The following is a 16,959-nucleotide window of genomic DNA, read 5'->3' as shown; positions in this document are numbered from 1 at the left end:
TACTTGGAAGAATTACGAGGATCTGAAGGTGGAGGGTAGGGTATTAAGAGAGGTTGCCTCCCACAGTGCTAAGTGATTCTTAGGCATAAAGAAGTGTTCTTTTTTTAACAACAACAACAAAAAAAATGATTTAAAATGCATAGAATGAAATACATAGGACTACAAAGGAAACCCATTATACTGCAATGCTAAGTGGAACTGAGACACGATGACAGTGGATGTTCTATCAGACAACTCCCAACTAGGAGAACTGGGGTCAGCCTGTCCTACCTGGTTGGCTGAGGCTGAACACCCTGACCTGTCCTCACTACAGAGTAAGTGACAAGAATGACACCTGTGCTCACTTCCCCTCATACCATCTGGTCTGGAGCTAGAAGTGTTGGAATTTGGTTTTGTTCCGTTTGGTTTTTTAATGATAAGGAGGGGTGGATGTGGGTTTGGGAGTGGGAGTGGGAGTGAGGGAGAGATCCTGAGTATAAGCATTCAGATTGCAGGTTTTAAGAAAACAAAATTATTTGCTTATATAATAGCTTATTCTTATGTCTACTGATAATCATTTAATTTTATTGACAAATACAAATATAAAATAGACTATGCTCCATTTTGAGTAACGGCTTATTAATACTTACACTTTTTATAATAATATAGTATAATGATCTACATTTTCCAAAATTTATAGTTACAGTATATTTGCTAATTTTTAACAAGTAATTAAAATTATTATTATTAAAATCTTATGAACTTAGAACACTTGTATTATACAATATTCTTTTCCAATCATTTTCAATGTGTAGTTATATTTTTGTAGAATTGCAATTGACATATTTATGCTATTTTGTATACATATGTTTTTTACTTAACATTATTTTCTGAACAAATTTCTATGTTTTTTCGTGGTGATATTTATTCTGTAGCTGAATATTCCATGGCCTAAGTGGATGCTGTAAATATCTAAGTGTTTTTGCCTTTACATTATTTCTCTGGGGTATTTTCAGAAGGTATTTATCCTTTGATCACAGACATAAATATTTCATAATTCTTATAAAATTATTTAATTCTCAGCAAATTGACATTGTTTTGGTCCCTATTAGTTCTCAGGGTAGTTCTAAAGTAATAGTCTTTACCATTGGCTTTGATAGGAATTTACTAGAACAAGGTACAGATTAGAAGTAATTTTTACAGATGAAAGAGGCTAAAGTAGCTTTATTATTCATCTATCAGAAGCAGTTTGCATCCATCTGGCACCATGCAAAGATTTAGTTAGTGGGAAATCTGGGATTTAAACCCTGGCAGTCTAGTTCCAGAGCATATTGCTAAACCACTATGCTATTCTGCTAAACTGAACTCAATTCTTAAAGAATCCTCTGAGGCATGTGTCCTTAACTTCATTTTACAGACAACACTGAAGCTGGGAGGTGTTGAATCAAGGGCTCACACTGAGAGGTTCATATACGGAGTTAGGGTAGTTAGCGTAAGAAGATATTTTGTCTTTCTCTCATTCTGCTTAGAATATGTAGCTCTCTTAATCTCTATTGATAGTCTTGATTATAAGAACTATTTTAGTTTGTTCTTAACACAATGATGAGGAAAACAACCACTCAACAATGGTAATTACTGTCCTCTATCACTCAGCTACTGGGTGAGAGAGATAATAGCGAACAGTGGTAGGAACAGTGGGGCGATGCAAAACTCATGCCTCATTCAAGGGGTTGCTCACCCCACCTAAGTATTGCCAAGAGGGACAGCTGGTCTGATGTGGCCAGGTATATCAGTCAGCTACTACTATGTAACAAATGGTAATTTGTTCAGTGGCTTGAAACAATAATCTTTTATTATTGTCCAAAATCTGTGGATCAGGTGGGTGGTTCTTCTGGTCTTGGATGGAGTCACTCATGCATGTGCTGTCAGCTGGTGGGTTGGCTGTGGGCTGGCTTTGCTCATCTCAGAAAGGCCCTCTCCCATGTCTCGGGCCTTGGCTGGCACAACTGAGACAACTTGTCTTTGTTCAGTACGATCTCTCATAGGCCAGTAGGCTAGTCCAAGCTTGTTCACATGGGGTCTTAGCAGGTTTCCAAAAAAAAGAGAGAAGTAAACAAGTCCTTGCAGGTCCAAACTCAGAACTGATTCACTGTCATTTCTGTCATATTCTATGACCAGGGTAAGTCACAAGGCTAAGCCAGAGAAAGAGCATGGAGATAGAGATTCCAACCCTTTATGGGAAGAACTATAAAGTGGCATTGCAAAGTGTATGGAAAAGAGGAAGGATGAAAAATTGAGGCTATTTTTGCAATCATCTACCAAATCAAGTCTTCCAAGCTTTGAGAAGAAGCCAGAAATCCAGATCTTTATATGAAATTTCCTGAGTTTTACGTATTATTAACTTATTTACAAACTTTTAAGACACTGGTGGACCAATACCCTGTGGGCCAAAGAAATCATGTCTGAGCTGGATGTAGTTTGTGGGCTATCCATTTGCAACTTCTGTGTAAAACACTGCTCAGTTTTCATAGTAATTGGCTAAGAAGATTTGAACATAAGGCTATTTAGACTCCAGGTCCATATTCATTCAGCAAACATTTGCATGCCTTCTAAGTACAAGGTTTCCACAAAGGAAGATAAATAAAACATAACTCCTTCCCTCAAGGGGCTTATGATCTTAAGAGGGAGACAGTATGTAAACAGACATTTAATTCAAATGATCAAGTGCTACATTTGCATCTTAGTGGGGGACACTTCTTTCCCACTTCTGATGCTTCCTTCTTGTGAGGGAAGCTTGGTTAATATAACTTTGGGTCTCTCTTTCTTTTATCAGTAAATATGGGGAAAACAACCAGGTATAGTTGAAAAGAACTAATAGAGAAAAGAACTAATAAAGAAAAGAACTAATAAAAAATTTTTTTTATTCTTTTGGGGCCAGGCCTGGTCAGGGATGGCGTGTGTTCTCCTGTGATATTTCATGTTGAAAATCCTCATAGAGCAGGTCTCCCTGGGCTGCCCTCTCTCACCCCCTGACCCTGGAGAGCACTGTTGAGAACGGGTGGGAAATCTACCTGATTCTGGGGTTCAGGAAGCCAGCTTGTTTAACTCTTACACCAACCTATGCCTTCCTATCCAGCTTTATCAGTAATAAGGGTGACATCCTGGCCTCTGGCTTTTTTCTTCTATTTTACTTCTTAACTTGTTCAGAATCTGGATAGGGAAGAGAAATGTTATTTATTGGGGGATCACCTCAGAGGCCTCAACGGTGCTGTGATTATGATCAGAGTGTACATATATGCATATATACAGACTTAGACATACATATACACACATACATGTACAGCATAAGTATCTAAGCCAGGATGTAAGTCTCAGACTCAGGCAAAGGAAACAGAAAAGTTTTTAACCCAAATAAAAGCTGGGGTTGAAAACGTGGAACAACACTTTCTATCACATTGCAAAATTACCCATTATATTTTGACACATACTTTTCCTTTTAGGAGGTTCTCTAGATATCATCTGCTCTGATCTCACTGTAGCTTCTGTTCCCACATTGTGGCACCTGTACTTTCCTAAGCTGAGAGCTATGCTTCCCAGGAGAAAATGGGTTTGATTCCAAAGGACTCTGGAGGCAACCTCCAGAGGTTCTCAGAACCTGGTCTCAGGGAGAATTCTGGGTCTCAGAATTTCACGAATGTACTCACCAAAAGGGGTCTGAGCACCCACTATGTAGGGGGTGCTGTGTTGGTGCTGGGAAAGCAAGTGCACGAAGCTGCAGGCCTGCCGAGGGGGATGGGGAGCTGCCGTCTCTGAGGAAAACATGAGGCCCAGAGAGGGAAGTGAGCAGCCTATAGCCCAAGGCTGAGGAAGACTCCAGGTCCTGAGGTCCTTGGTGAGAGGCCGAGAGAGCAAACTCAGCGAGTGGTCCCCCCTTTTCTTCTGACAAATTTCTTAATTCACAGTGTTTTTGGTCTTTTTTTCCTCCTCCCTCTGGTAGGGCTCAGGGTCTGTTTTGTTGTGAAGACAGCTTGAGGGGAACCATTCACCTCAGGACACAGTTTCCATCTGTTGAGCACAGAGAGGCAGATTGTCAGGTTGTGCGGGTTGGGGAAGCCCAGCTTCCTTGCGAGCTACTGCTACAAGCTCACCCACTTGCTCTTTTTCATTTTCTTTGCTCTCTCCTCCCTATGTGCTGCAGCCAAGATGAGTAGGAACTTAGTCCCGTGGAATGAATTTTCTTTTTCTCTAGCAGTTTGGCATGATAAGTTTGAGAGGGAAGCCACATCAAAAGAGGAGCTTGCTGCCAGCATTAGGCATCTGCCGAACGCATGAGTCAGTCAGAGCCTCGTTTCCATGAGATACTGTGGCAAGCCAAGGGGCAGTTAATACTTTCCAGTCACAAAAATCTGTGACCATTTTACGGTATATGTGTTAAGAGTCCCCATGACACAACATTGCCCGTGTCATTTCATTTTGACAAATCAGTTCTAGGCCCAGAATTAACTCTGGCCTAATCACCATCTCACCATCCAGCCCCATCCTTTGACTGGGCAACAGTGTCTGGGGAAGTAAGAACCGTGGAGTCAGATGACCCAAGGTCAAAACCCCCAAGTGAACTGGGGCAAGGGATTAAACTTTCTAGATATCAGTTTCCTGTCCTGGACGAGGTCATAATAGTACCCACCTCAGAATTTTATTAAGTTTAAATGAGGTGAATGTGCTCAGCACATGGGTGGGCCATAGGAAGACTCAGTAGAAAGTTCACCTCTGTCATTTCTGGGGCACCCTCTGGCCTGCTGGTGACAGTGAAATAAAAGGGGTAGGAAGTGGGAAGATGCACCTCTTGGTAAACTAGACTGGTCATGGTGCATGGCCTGAGCTTTGCTCCTGGCCCCCCACAGGGCCCTGGTGTGTCCCCCAATCCAGTGAGGTCTTAGTGAATTGGATGGGGGCCACAGAGCTGCTGATGCTTTTTCTCATCCCTCTCATTTCTGCAGCAGGTGGAGGCAGGGCTCCTCCTGTCCAGACACACCTGGATGAAGCTGGAAGAACAGATTTTCCACACTCTTGAGGCCAAAGCACCAACCGAAGGACATCTCCAGAGGCATCGAGAGAGGAAGGCTCTGAGGTCAGGTTGTTGGAGAAATGGCAAAAGGCGGAGAAAAACAAGAGGGTGAAAACAGAGAAGGTTGGACCCAACCTCACCCTCTGCCTGGTTCTCTCTCTCAGCTCCTCCACATTGGACAGGAGACACTATCTGGCTGCATTTGGGCTGTTTTAGAAAAGTGAATATAGCATATGCCCGACCCCTTATCTGGACCCTTATCTGCTACGGGAGAGAAATGTCTCTCGGGAAGTGCTCATTGGAGCTTGTGCTCTTAGAAAAGGATGGGAGGCCCCCGGGGGGGGGGGGGGGCGGGTTCCTCTGCAGGGAGGATGCTTTTAGCATCTCAGGGTGCTGAGGCTGATGGCAACCAGTGTGTGTGTGTAAAACACGGAGCACTTCTCCTCCTTCCATTGATTTAGGCTGATTTTCACAGTCAGATTCTTTAATAAAAGCCCTGGAGTGTGTTGCCATGGTTATGCTGGTTTTAACAGTAAGGAAATTAGGGCTAAGTGGCTTCCCTCAGTCCTGGCAGCGTTTAGTTGCAGCATTTGGATTTTTCATCTCTCCTCCTGGGAGATGCTGCTCTGTCAAGGGGGAAAGGATCACAGACAGGTTGTGTCCTGGGAACCACCAGAGAGCTGGGTGAGCTTGATATGAAAGAACTCGTGCTTTCTCCCTAGAGAAGAAAGAGAAAAGGGTCAGATAGCTTCGTCTGAATTCCGGCTTTGTCCTAAACCACCTATGTGACCTTAAGCAAATGATCTAACCAACCTCTCAGAGGAATGGGGACTCCAACTGTATACACCCATGGGGTTGAATGAGATGGGGTGGGATCTGTGGGAAACTTCCATAGTGTGCTTGTCTACCAGGCCTTTCACTCACATGATCTCAAGGGCTTCTATAGCAGCCCCCAGGTGCTGGTCTCAATGCCATCCTGATATTCAAGAGGAGGGAACTGAAGCAGGAGTTCAAGGTCTTCCTACTCTGGCCTTTTAAGACTGATGTGTATGTACTTCCCCGATTTCATATCCCTTGTCTGCCAGGCTGGGCCAGGCTCTCACTGTCCACTCCCTTTGTGGCACCTCTTGGTTGGCTTCTTCTCAGACCAGATCCTTCTCTTTGGGGTTCAGCTGAAAAAGAAGGCTTTTTCACATCACTCTCATCAGGCACCCTAGTTGCTGGTTAATCCCTATCACTTTATTGATTTTTTTTTTTTACTTTTTTTTCACTTTATTGATTTTTATTTTTTATTTGACAGAGAGAGCACAAGCAGGGGGAGCAGCAAGCTCTCCCCTGGGCAGTGAGCCAATGCAGGACTTGATCCCAGAACCCTGGGATCATGACCCGAGCTGAAGGTAGACACTTAATCGACTGAGCCACTCAGGTGCCCACTTTATTGATTTTTTTTCAACAATTCATTATAATCTGAAGTCATTTTATTGTCTTTAAACAACTCAGCACAATCTGAAGTTATTGGATTATCAGCCTCCCCCCACCCCCTGCCACTTGAACATAAGCTCCTGTGTTTCTTACTATATTCCCCAGGTTTAATCTGATCTAGGGGACTCTCTGGAGTCTGTGGATAGAACTGGGCTCTATGAATTTGGATAGGAAAAAAAATGACATCTTTATTTTTACTAACATCTAACTGAAATTTAGCATTTCATTCCATTGTGAATGTAGGCAACAAACCACAGTGGTATGAGCTGTCCTTGAGACTTTGTCACATACTACTGTTTCACAGATCTCTTAAAATACCATTTATACTGATCACTACTAGGAGATTATATTATTTAGACCCATTGCTAGATTTTGTTATTTAATGCAATCATAAAATAACAGATATACTACTATATCACAATTTAAAAAGATTTTGGTAACTATTTCAGTACATTTGGTTTCTTTTGTAATCCTCCATATTTATTTTATGTATTTAGAAAGCATTAGCCTGGGACACAATTCAACCATAACAGTTCTCTTCTCCATCTTCACCACCAGCAATGGTGGGTCAGGTCCTCCATGTTTCAAATTATCTTTTACCTTTTCTTCCTCTTACCTTCCTCTTCCCCCTTTTAGGACTCATGTGATTACATTGGACTCAGGATAATCTTCCTATAGGGATAATCTCCCTATATTTAAGTCCTTAATTCTATTTGTAAAGTCTTTTTGCCATATAACATAGCATATTTACAGGTTCTAGAGGTTAAAGCATGGACTTCTTTGTGGGGGGGTGGCATTAATCTGCCTATTACAGTGTTCACTGTAATATTCTTTTCAACTTTGTTTGTAATATGTTGGGGAAAAGAGGGGCACAATATCTAGTTTATCTAACCATAGGCTTATGGTGAGGTTCAAGTGAAATAAGAAAACAATGATAAAAATTGATACTTAAATAAAACATCATCATCCTTAAAAACAAACAAAAAACAAAACAAAAAACCATTAGTCTCAGAAAAGGGTCCATAGATTTCACCAGATTGCAGATAAGGTTCATAGGACAGAAGAGGTTATTTACCTCTATGGCTTACAGTAGGACTTAGCATATAGTAGGAGCTTGATAAAAATGTTTTTGGATGAATGAGTTAGTTAAATGAGGGGAGGGAGAGAAGAAAACTGCTCAGGTAGAGGAAACAGCATTCAAAGGCTGGGAGCTCTGCTCTATAAACAGAAAAACTGGTGGTGTGAGTTTCAAGAGAACTAGGCAGGGGACGGGCATATTATATGTTGACCCAAAGAAAGTGGGCTGCTTGGATTTCATCCTGGGGCAGCAGGAAGCCAATGGGAAGCAGGGCCAGGAGTAATTACATCTGGATTTTTAAAAATCTCTGTGGCTGCTGAGAGGAGAGGAAAATGAAGAATGCAAGTGTGGACAGCAATGAAGAAGCCACGGTGAGTGGTTTGAAGGAGGCTGCTGGCAGAGGCAGGACAAAGAAGTGGATGGATTTGAGAGAACTCTGGAGATGAAATAGTGAGGACTGATTAGTAGTAGGGGGTGAAGGAAAACAGGAAGTACAGAACTGTTGCTTTCCTGCCTGAGTTCCTTGAGGGGTGGTAGGTGGCTTACTGAAACGGGGACACAGTGGGAAGGAAGAGGGGGTAGGCTCCAGGGCAGTGGAAACTACAGGAGAAGTGTTCTTGTTTTCTCAGCCTGGCTTTGCGAAAATGCCTTTGAACTCAAATGAGACACCTTTCTCAACTTTATTTCTCATCCGCACAATGGAGCTACTGATACTTGGTCGGGTACACCTTGAATGCTGGAGTGACAACCTTCTCCCACCCACTTTCCTCAGGTCAAGTCAGAAACATTTGAGCCCCTGACTCCACCAAAGGATTCTCAAAGTTAATGATTTTCCTTGACTTGAATAATAGGATCTCATATTAATATTGTGAAAAAATTAATAGTAGTAGTAAAAGCTAGTATGTGTTGGCTTCTCATTATATGTCCCACAATCTGCTGAATGCTTTATGTACAATATTCCTTTCAATTCCTTATGATAACACTATGAGGCAGCTATTATTATATCTAATTTATAGATAAGGAAACTGAGGCTTAGATTTTAAGTGACTTCCTTGAAGTCACATAGTTATAGGCAGTAGAATAGACATTGAGACACATGCCATCTGACTCTAGAATTTATATTCCAGGCTTTTTCACATCACTCTCATCAGAGATATTCCTGCCTTTTTGGATTAATCACTGTTTTGGTCCAAGTGTTCATTGGACTTATCCTGATCCCTAAGATCTAGATTGCATTGAAACATCCTTCCATTCTATATCCAGGCCTTCCCTGAGATATCTGTGAATTCAGGTGAGCTCACATTTTCAGGTTGTCCTTTAGCTCCTACTTCTATGGGGTTATTTCAGTCTATAAACCATCTTGCACACATTCTCATTCTTGACTGTGCTCTGTCGGCCCAGATACGAGACCCTCTCCTTGATTTCTATACAAGCTTCTTACTTATATAGGCCTTTATGTAAGTAACACATTTTGCCAAAAGTCAAAAGATGAGGGGTTTAGAACACTGAAAAATGTAAATTAAAAAAATGAATGATTGTTATCTCTGTTTTTCAAAAGTCCCCTCGTGATTTTACCATTGTATCAGTTAAGATTTAGGCTAAGCTGCTGAAACAATGAGATTCTTCCTTTGGTCCAAAGGAAGAGCCGTCCAGGATGAAGGGCATCATTGCTCTCTGCTGTCACTCAAACAAGAGCTCCTTCTATCTTTTTGCTTTGCCATCCTCTAGGAGTGGCTGTGTCCTCATCTGCATGGTCAAAGCTGAGTCAAACCATGTTTACAAATAGCCCATTGGGAGTAGAGAAGAAGAGGAAATGGAGGCCAAGGATTTCCTTCTAAGCAAGCAATTGCATACATCATTTCCATTCTCATGCCATTGGCAACACATAGTCATGTGATCACACTGGTTACAATGGAGCCTGGGAAGTGTAGTCTCTAGCGGGCAATCAAGTGCCCAGCTGGAACTCTATTACTACACAAAAAATAAAACACGTTTTTGGAGACTGCAGGTCTGTGCTTCAACCAATCTGGATTCCAGCCTCTTGATCTTTGCTTAATCTCCTCTCTCTCTTTCCACTTTCCTTCAATCTCTGCACTCTCTCTCTGCCTCCCACTTTTGCCCCAATTCTTATTTATTTCTAAAGCAGAACAGTTTTGCCATTTCATTTTCCCCACACCTGTTCTCTCATGTCTCAGGGTCTTATTTTCCATCTCGAAAGACCCATGACACTATCGTCCTAAAAAAAAAGACATTTTATATTCAATTAAGAGTTGATATCCACTGTTGAGGTATTTTTTCCTACCCTACTACACAGTAAAAGTAAAACAAGGCATAATTTTAAGAGATTTCCCCTCAAAAAACACTAAGATTCAAAGAAATCTATTGGTTTATAGTGTAAATATCCAGAATCATAAGTGATTTAATAAACCTTCAAGAAACAACAGGCTGCTCACTGCTTAGAGTGAAGCAATTTCACACTACATCAGAGTGTAAAATCTGGATTTCTGAGAAAGTTTTAGAAGGGGCAGCTGTTATTCTTCATACTTGAAAAGCAAAACGATCTTCGTGAGAGAGTTCTGTACTCTTCTTCCCCACCTTCCTAGGGGCCACCAGCCCTCAGTTCAGCCAAATCACACAAGCATTTAAAGTTATTGCTAGGATGGGTATTGTCTGGTCTGATTGCATTTCATTGGGCAAAACAAGTTATGTGGAGAAGCCCAGAAATCAGTGCAGCAGGACTCTACACTCCTCCTGTGGAGGGACTATAAGTCATAAGGCAAAGGATGTGGACATACAATCTTCTTACAGGGAAGTGAGTGAAATCTGGTGCACTATAATCAATTTAAGTTGTGAGAGGTAAGACAGGGAATGGAGGTTGAGTCCAGAGATCCTTGACCATTATTAGACCATGTAATTGGGACTTTATTGGCAGGCTACGGAGAATCGTTGAAAATTTTAAGCAGGCTGGTGATGTAATCAGAGGTCTGCTTTAGGAATGCTGAGTAAGAGCATCACCTGCCCCACCTTCTGAACTCATTGTTGTGGAAGGAAGGGTGGTGAAGCTGAATTAATAAGTTTTTTTTTTGAATTAATAAGTTGTTACAAATCAGCATTTTATTCCTGCCTCTATCTGGTCAATGGGGTAAGCCACTGTATTTTTCAGGATTCTCCAGAGAAACAGAACGAATAGATATAGATAGATGATAGAGAGATAGATGGATAGATAGATAGAAAGATAGATAGATGATAAATGGATGGATATAGATATGAAAGAGATTTATTTTAAGGAATTGGCTCACACAATTGTGGAGTCTGGCATGTCCAAAATCTGCAGCATGGGCAGGCAAGTTGGGGACCCAGGAAAGACTGCAGACAGAATTCCCTCTTCCTTGGGGGAGTCATTCTTCTTTCTCTAAGGCCTTTAACTGATTGTACGAGGCCTGCCACATGATGAGGTGTAATCTGCTTTCCTCAAGACCACTGATTTAAAAGTTAATATCATCTAAAATATACCTCCCAGCAACGTCCAGGCTAGGGCTTGATTAAATATCGGGTGCCCCTAGATATTGGCCTGGCCAAGTTGACACAGAATTAACCACCACAGCTACATACCTCATTGCCCTTATGTTTAAAACAGGCATCTTGAGATACCTGGGTGGCTCAGTCAAGCGTTCAACTCTTGACTGAAATCAGGTCATGATCTCAGGGTTGTGAGATCGAGAGCCACCCATGGTGGGCTCTGTGCTGAGCTTCAAGTCTGCCGGAGAGTCTCTCTCTCCCTCTCTGTTTTTCCCTCTGCCCCTTCCTCATTCACTTGTATGCATTCTCTCAATCTTTCTCTCTAAGCACACACACACACACACACACACTCACACACACACACTCACAAAACCAGGCATCTCTTTAGGTGGGCTATTGGGATTGGATGGGTAAATGGCTGCTGGAAAGAGGTTGGTATGAATGATGTGCCATGGGAGTGCCCATATGGGCTGACATCCATGTAGGTGGCCAGACCTCCTATGAAACTTCCTAGTGGAAAATAATCTTCTGAAAAATAGTGTTAGTGATGCTCCAACAACCTACCCTCTTCTTGACACAATCCCTGTCCTAGTTCAAGTCTCGATGGTCTTTTCCCCAGATTAAGGCACTTTCCTCACATATTGCCACTCCCTTTTCCAAAGTACAACCCTGAGCACACGCTCCTCAGAGAAAAACCCCTCGGTGCCCCACTGCATTTCTACAAAGATAGAGTAAATCAGGCCATCCAAGACCTGGCCCCCACCAGTTGCTCTGGCAGAGTCGATTTGTCCTACCTCCCACTCCCCTTGGAATCTTGGGCCTTGTGGGGACAGGTTTCATGGGCCTCCTCTGGGGAGAGATATTCATTACGGCCCTTATACAGCCAACCCAATTTTATGTATTTTAGCTTTTAAGCTCCCACATGGGATTTTTGTTTGTTTGTTTGAAGAAAGGATTCTGTGTGTGAGATGGGGCAGGGAGGGTTTGAAGAGTACTCTTCTTGTTTATTGCACACACCAATGTCCTTTCACTCTTCTATTCCAGCCTCTGCGAACACCCATCTTTCTATCCCTGGGATTGACTCTTCTCTTGCTATAGACAGAATGTCATGCCCACCCCCACCCCCCATTCATATATCTAAGCTATATTCCTCAATGTATTTGGAAGTGGGCCTTTGGATTAGATGAGGTCATGGGCTCCTATGATGGGATTAGAGCCCTTATTAGAAGAGAAACAGACCAGAGCCCTCTCTCTCTCCTTCATGTGAGGACACAGCAAGAAAGCAGCTATGTGCAAGCCAGGAAGAGGGGTGCTCATGGAACACCGAATCTGCTGGCACATTCACCCTGGACTTTTCCATTTTCAGAACTGTGAGAAATAAATGTCTGTTGTTGAAGACACCTGGTCTGTGACGTTTTGCTTTAACAGCCTGACCTAAGAGATTCCTCAAGACTTTGCTCAAGAAACTTCACTTCCAATAAGTTGTTCTGAACCCCAGGATGGGCTAATATGTTTTGCCTGCATTTCCATCAAAACCTGCACTCGTATTTATATTAGTATCTACTGCATTAAATGGAAAAATTACTTCTCTATGTGTATACCTTCTCCATTAGGCAGTAAACCTTTTTTTTTTTTTTTTTTTTTAGGCAGTAAACTCTTGAAAATAGGGATTGTTTCCCTCAGCACCTGGTGTAGTTAGAGCTAAAGCTGTGTGTGCGTATGCGTGCATATGTGTTTGTATGTGTATGTGTATGAGACCTGAGTAGAACTAGTCCTCTGGAAAAGGCTCCCATTCTCCTGTTTCAACCTTGAACTCTACCATCTCCGAGAAGTTGACCATGACTGCAGAAATCCTCAGTAATCTCCATCTAACGAGATAATGAAACCATGAAATCTTGGATCTGTACCACATGGCTGAGCCTAAATTCATCCTCCATCTGTATTTTCCTAGACCTAAAAATCCCACTAAGTCAATTTGAGAAAATCGAAACACAAAATACATTTAAAACATTAAGAAAGTTATCCATAATCTTATCATCTAATAACCACCTTCATTTAAAAAAATAGTTTCTATCAAAATATTTTTTATTTATTTTTTTATCAAAATATATTTTAAAAAAATAATGAAAAAATTAATGAAACATAGGATGTCTTCAAAATATATGATTATAAGAAAGGAAATAAAAAGCATCCATAGTCTTATGGCTCAGAGATAACTACAATAACTGTTTGGTGCAATTTCTTCCATCTCTTTTCTATATGTGTTATGTGTGTGAATTATTTTAATAACTAATATTCACTGAGCCTGGTCTGCTCTAGTCATTTACTTTACAATAATCCTATGAGGAAAGTATTATCTCCATTTTAGACACAAAAAACTGAGATTGTAAGGTTAAGTAATTTGTTCAAGACTCACAATTGGTAAGATAGTGGGGCCCTGTGTATGTGTGTGCTTATATATATGTATTAATATTTATATAGATACTCATTTTTGTTGTAGGTGCTGAGGGTTGGAAGCTTTATATCCAGGAGTGTTGACAACAAAACTGAATCCTAGAAAACACTTCACAGTTGGCTGATGATTTACAGAAAACCTCTGCATTATTGTTTCACAGCCCAATATGCTGGGGCTGCCTGGGGAATCAGGGCTCTGCTTCTCTGTTGGCTTCAGTCCTTCTTCCAAGAGGGCTTCAAGGGTCAATTCATCCTAAAGCTTCCCTACTTGTGATGGCTTAGGGAGCTAAAAAAGTCATCTCAGGTTTATTCCAAGGAAAGGCTGCCTACCTGCTTCTTCCTCAGGGGAACATACAAAGTGACTCTAGTTCTTATTACAGAATTATTTTTAATTTTTTAAAATTTTTTAAAATTTATTTATGATAGTCACACACACACACACACACAGAGAGAGGCAGAGACACAGGCAGAGGGAGAAGCAAGCTCCATGCACCTGGAGCCAGATGTGGGATTCAATCCCGGGTCTCCAGGATCGCGCCCTGGGCCAAAGGCAGGCGCCAAACCGCTGCGCCACCAAGGGATCCCTCAGAATTATTTTTAAATAAATTGATAAAATGAGGGCACCTGGCTGGCTCAGTCAGCTAAGCATCTGGCTTCAGCTCAGATCACGATCTGAGGGTCCTGGGATTGAACCCCACATCAGGCTCTTTGCTCAGTAGGGAGCCTGCTTCTCCCTCTCCCTCTGCTTGCAGCTCTACCTGCTTATTCTCTTTATCTCTCTCTTATTCTCTATCAAATAAACAAATAAATAAATAAAATCTTAAAAAAATAAATTGATAAAAATGATCACTGTGGATTGTGAAACTATTTGGTATGTACCTAACAAAAATTATTAGACCTCATGAAAGTAAGTGCTAAAATAATAGTTCCAAAGTAACTAAAATCAATAGTAACATAGAGCTCTCAGTAGCTAACAGTGACCTAGAGGCAGAACTTTGTGAAATAAATTGTAGTGTCCAGCTATTTACTGCAGTATAATGAATCGCTCCAAATTCAGTGGCATAATGCAACAATCATTTATGGTTATGGGCTCAGGAGGCAATTCTTACTGGGAATCTGTCACTAATTTGAAGAAAGATGGTGGACTGGGCTGGAGCCATCACAAAGGCTGTCTGTTCTTGGGGACTTCAACTGGAGCTGAGGCCCAGAACACCTATCCCTGGGCCCCCATTGTCACTGGGCTTCCTCCTGCCATGGCCGCTGGATTTGAAGACCAAGCATCCGGACAGAGAGCCACAGCAAAACACCCTTAATAATCCAGCCCTAGAAGTCACGCAGTTGTCACTAAATCCAGTCCATATTCAAGGGTAAGGGATTAGACTCCACCTCTTGATGTGCCAGGTGTCAAAGAATTCACAGACGTGTTTGAAAACCATTATATGTAGAGATTCTGCAAACTCTATGTTTCTCATCACAGAGTGATCTTCCTCTGTTCACTCCTCCAAGTCAACTCATTCTCTAAGATGTCCTGGGGCACACATACATCATGGGCGGCTTGTTTTACAGTGGCCCCTTTTGGGGTACATTACCTTTTGTGACAAACAACTCTATGATACCATCTATCTCCCAGATTTTGTCACTGCCCTTACAAATCCTTGATGGTGCTGGAAGTGCTTGATGGACTTGTCATGATCTCCTGCATGCAGCTCCAAAGGGGAGAGGCTGTATGAGGAGGATGCCTCAGATCAGCCAAATCACATCGAGTGAGCCAAAAAGGAAGCTCTGTTTAGGTAAACAGCAGGTGGTAACTAGAAAGAGGATAGCCATTATGGAAGGAAAGAGGAAGTGGATCAATCCTGAAGGCCACAATTCTGTTGCTAATTATACTTGGCATTTATTGAGCTCTTCCTGTATGCTAGGCACCATGCAAAGCCCATCACCTGAATAACCTCATTTAGCTGCTTTTCATACCATCCTTAAATGATAGTCACTATTTTTATCCTTACTCTACAGATAAGAAAACAGTGTTCAGAGTGGTCAAGTGACTTGCCCCAAGTAACACAGAGATAGAGTCTGGATTTAGAGGCAGGTGTGTCTGCCTGAAAAGACAGCATAGTGGATATAGGTTTGGTCATTGAGGTCAGACCGCTTGGGCTTGAGTCCTTCCTTTGGGTCACCTTTGGCAGTTAACCTCTTGTGTTTCAAATTTTCTCTTTGGCAGAGAGGAATACACACACACACACACACACACACACACACACAACCCGTAGGGGTTTTAACATTAAACAGGATGAGGCACTTAGAGTGTTTTGCATTCAACAAATGTTACTTATTCCTCCCCCTCCTCCTCCTCTTCTTATGTCTGCTAGGATGAGGATTAATTCAAAAGAATAGTATACTAGAGATCCAGAGGCCTAAAGAGGTACAGAATGAGGAATCTGCCATAGACAGGCAGTCCCATCTCAGCATTCAAGCCACTCATTTCAGTCCCTAGTGACTCTGTGTTCCCATCTGCAAAGTGGGCACAAAGCTGGGATTCTGTGATGATGAACAGAGGGTCTGAAACACTTCTTCACAGTGGCATCCCAGTCTTGTCTCTGCTTCCAGGTCCAACTACATTTGCCAGCCAGTTACCAAACCAAATGCAAACAACACGTGACAAAAATTGATTGAGGAACTCAGAATCAGAAAGGAGGGCTGGTGACAAGCCCTCTCCTCACCTCCTTGATGGCTTCAAAGCTCTCTCCAACTCACAGTGTGGCCAGAGTGGGCTTGCGCTGCAACAACCTTGTGTGGCCCTGCGGCAGCAGGACTTCAACCATGAATGACATGGGGCTGTGGCTGAAAGGCCCAGCTCAGAGGTGGCAGGGGTTGTAGCCTGCCCTTTGCTCAGCTCTGGGTCAGTGCTGTCTTCCGTACGCAGGGAGGCTGGGAGCTTTTTACACAGGGCCCATGTTCTCGCTGTGTGGTTCAGCAACCCCACCACCACCGAGGCAGGCTGATTTCTGAATGTGTTGAACTCCAGTGTACTAGGCAGCCTAACCACAGAGCGATGTTTTGTTTCTCTACCGGATACACCTGCCCAAAAAGCAGGGTTCACTCATGCTGCAGGCTCTGGTTTGTTTTACTTTTGAAAAATTGAACTCTCCAGAAAAACCAGAGGGTACAATTGTGAGTGCTGAGAACCTGCAGAGGCTGGAAAGGAATTAAATTGATTTTTTCTTTTCTTTCAGGGGCATGGGGCCATTGTATAAAGTTGCTTTTCTGTCTAAATGAGCCTTCTTCCGTTTCCATCACTCATCATTTCCCAAATACAACCACCCAAGAGAATTTTTCAGGATACGTGGTTACAGCATTGAAGAGCACTGAGTCCCAGACTGGG

At 42.2% G+C, this 16,959-nt stretch overlaps 1 long non-coding RNA gene across 2 annotated transcripts; it reads right to left on the bottom strand.

Annotated features, from left to right (window-relative positions):
- Window positions 1-597: 597 nt before the first annotated feature.
- On the bottom strand, window positions 598-16,585 carry LOC111095387. 2 transcript variants are annotated; one of them, XR_005357274.1, is made up of 5 exons: window positions 16,298-16,585; window positions 5,969-6,216; window positions 5,012-5,102; window positions 3,684-4,044; window positions 598-2,059 (listed from the first exon to the last, which is right to left on the bottom strand). It is a non-coding gene; the product is annotated as an uncharacterized LOC111095387 (long non-coding RNA). The 2 variants fall into 2 exon arrangements; XR_005357273.1 differs by lacking the exons at window positions 5,969-6,216; window positions 16,298-16,585 and having other exon boundaries at window positions 5,012-5,353.
- Window positions 16,586-16,959: the final 374 nt, after the last annotated feature.

This window comes from Canis lupus, chromosome 3 (genome assembly GCF_011100685.1).
Source record: "Canis lupus familiaris isolate Mischka breed German Shepherd chromosome 3, alternate assembly UU_Cfam_GSD_1.0, whole genome shotgun sequence".
NCBI classification, from domain to species: domain Eukaryota; kingdom Metazoa; phylum Chordata; class Mammalia; order Carnivora; family Canidae; genus Canis; species Canis lupus.
Note: the sequence above shows the minus strand (reverse complement) of the source record. Positions and strands in the feature narration are given on the sequence as shown.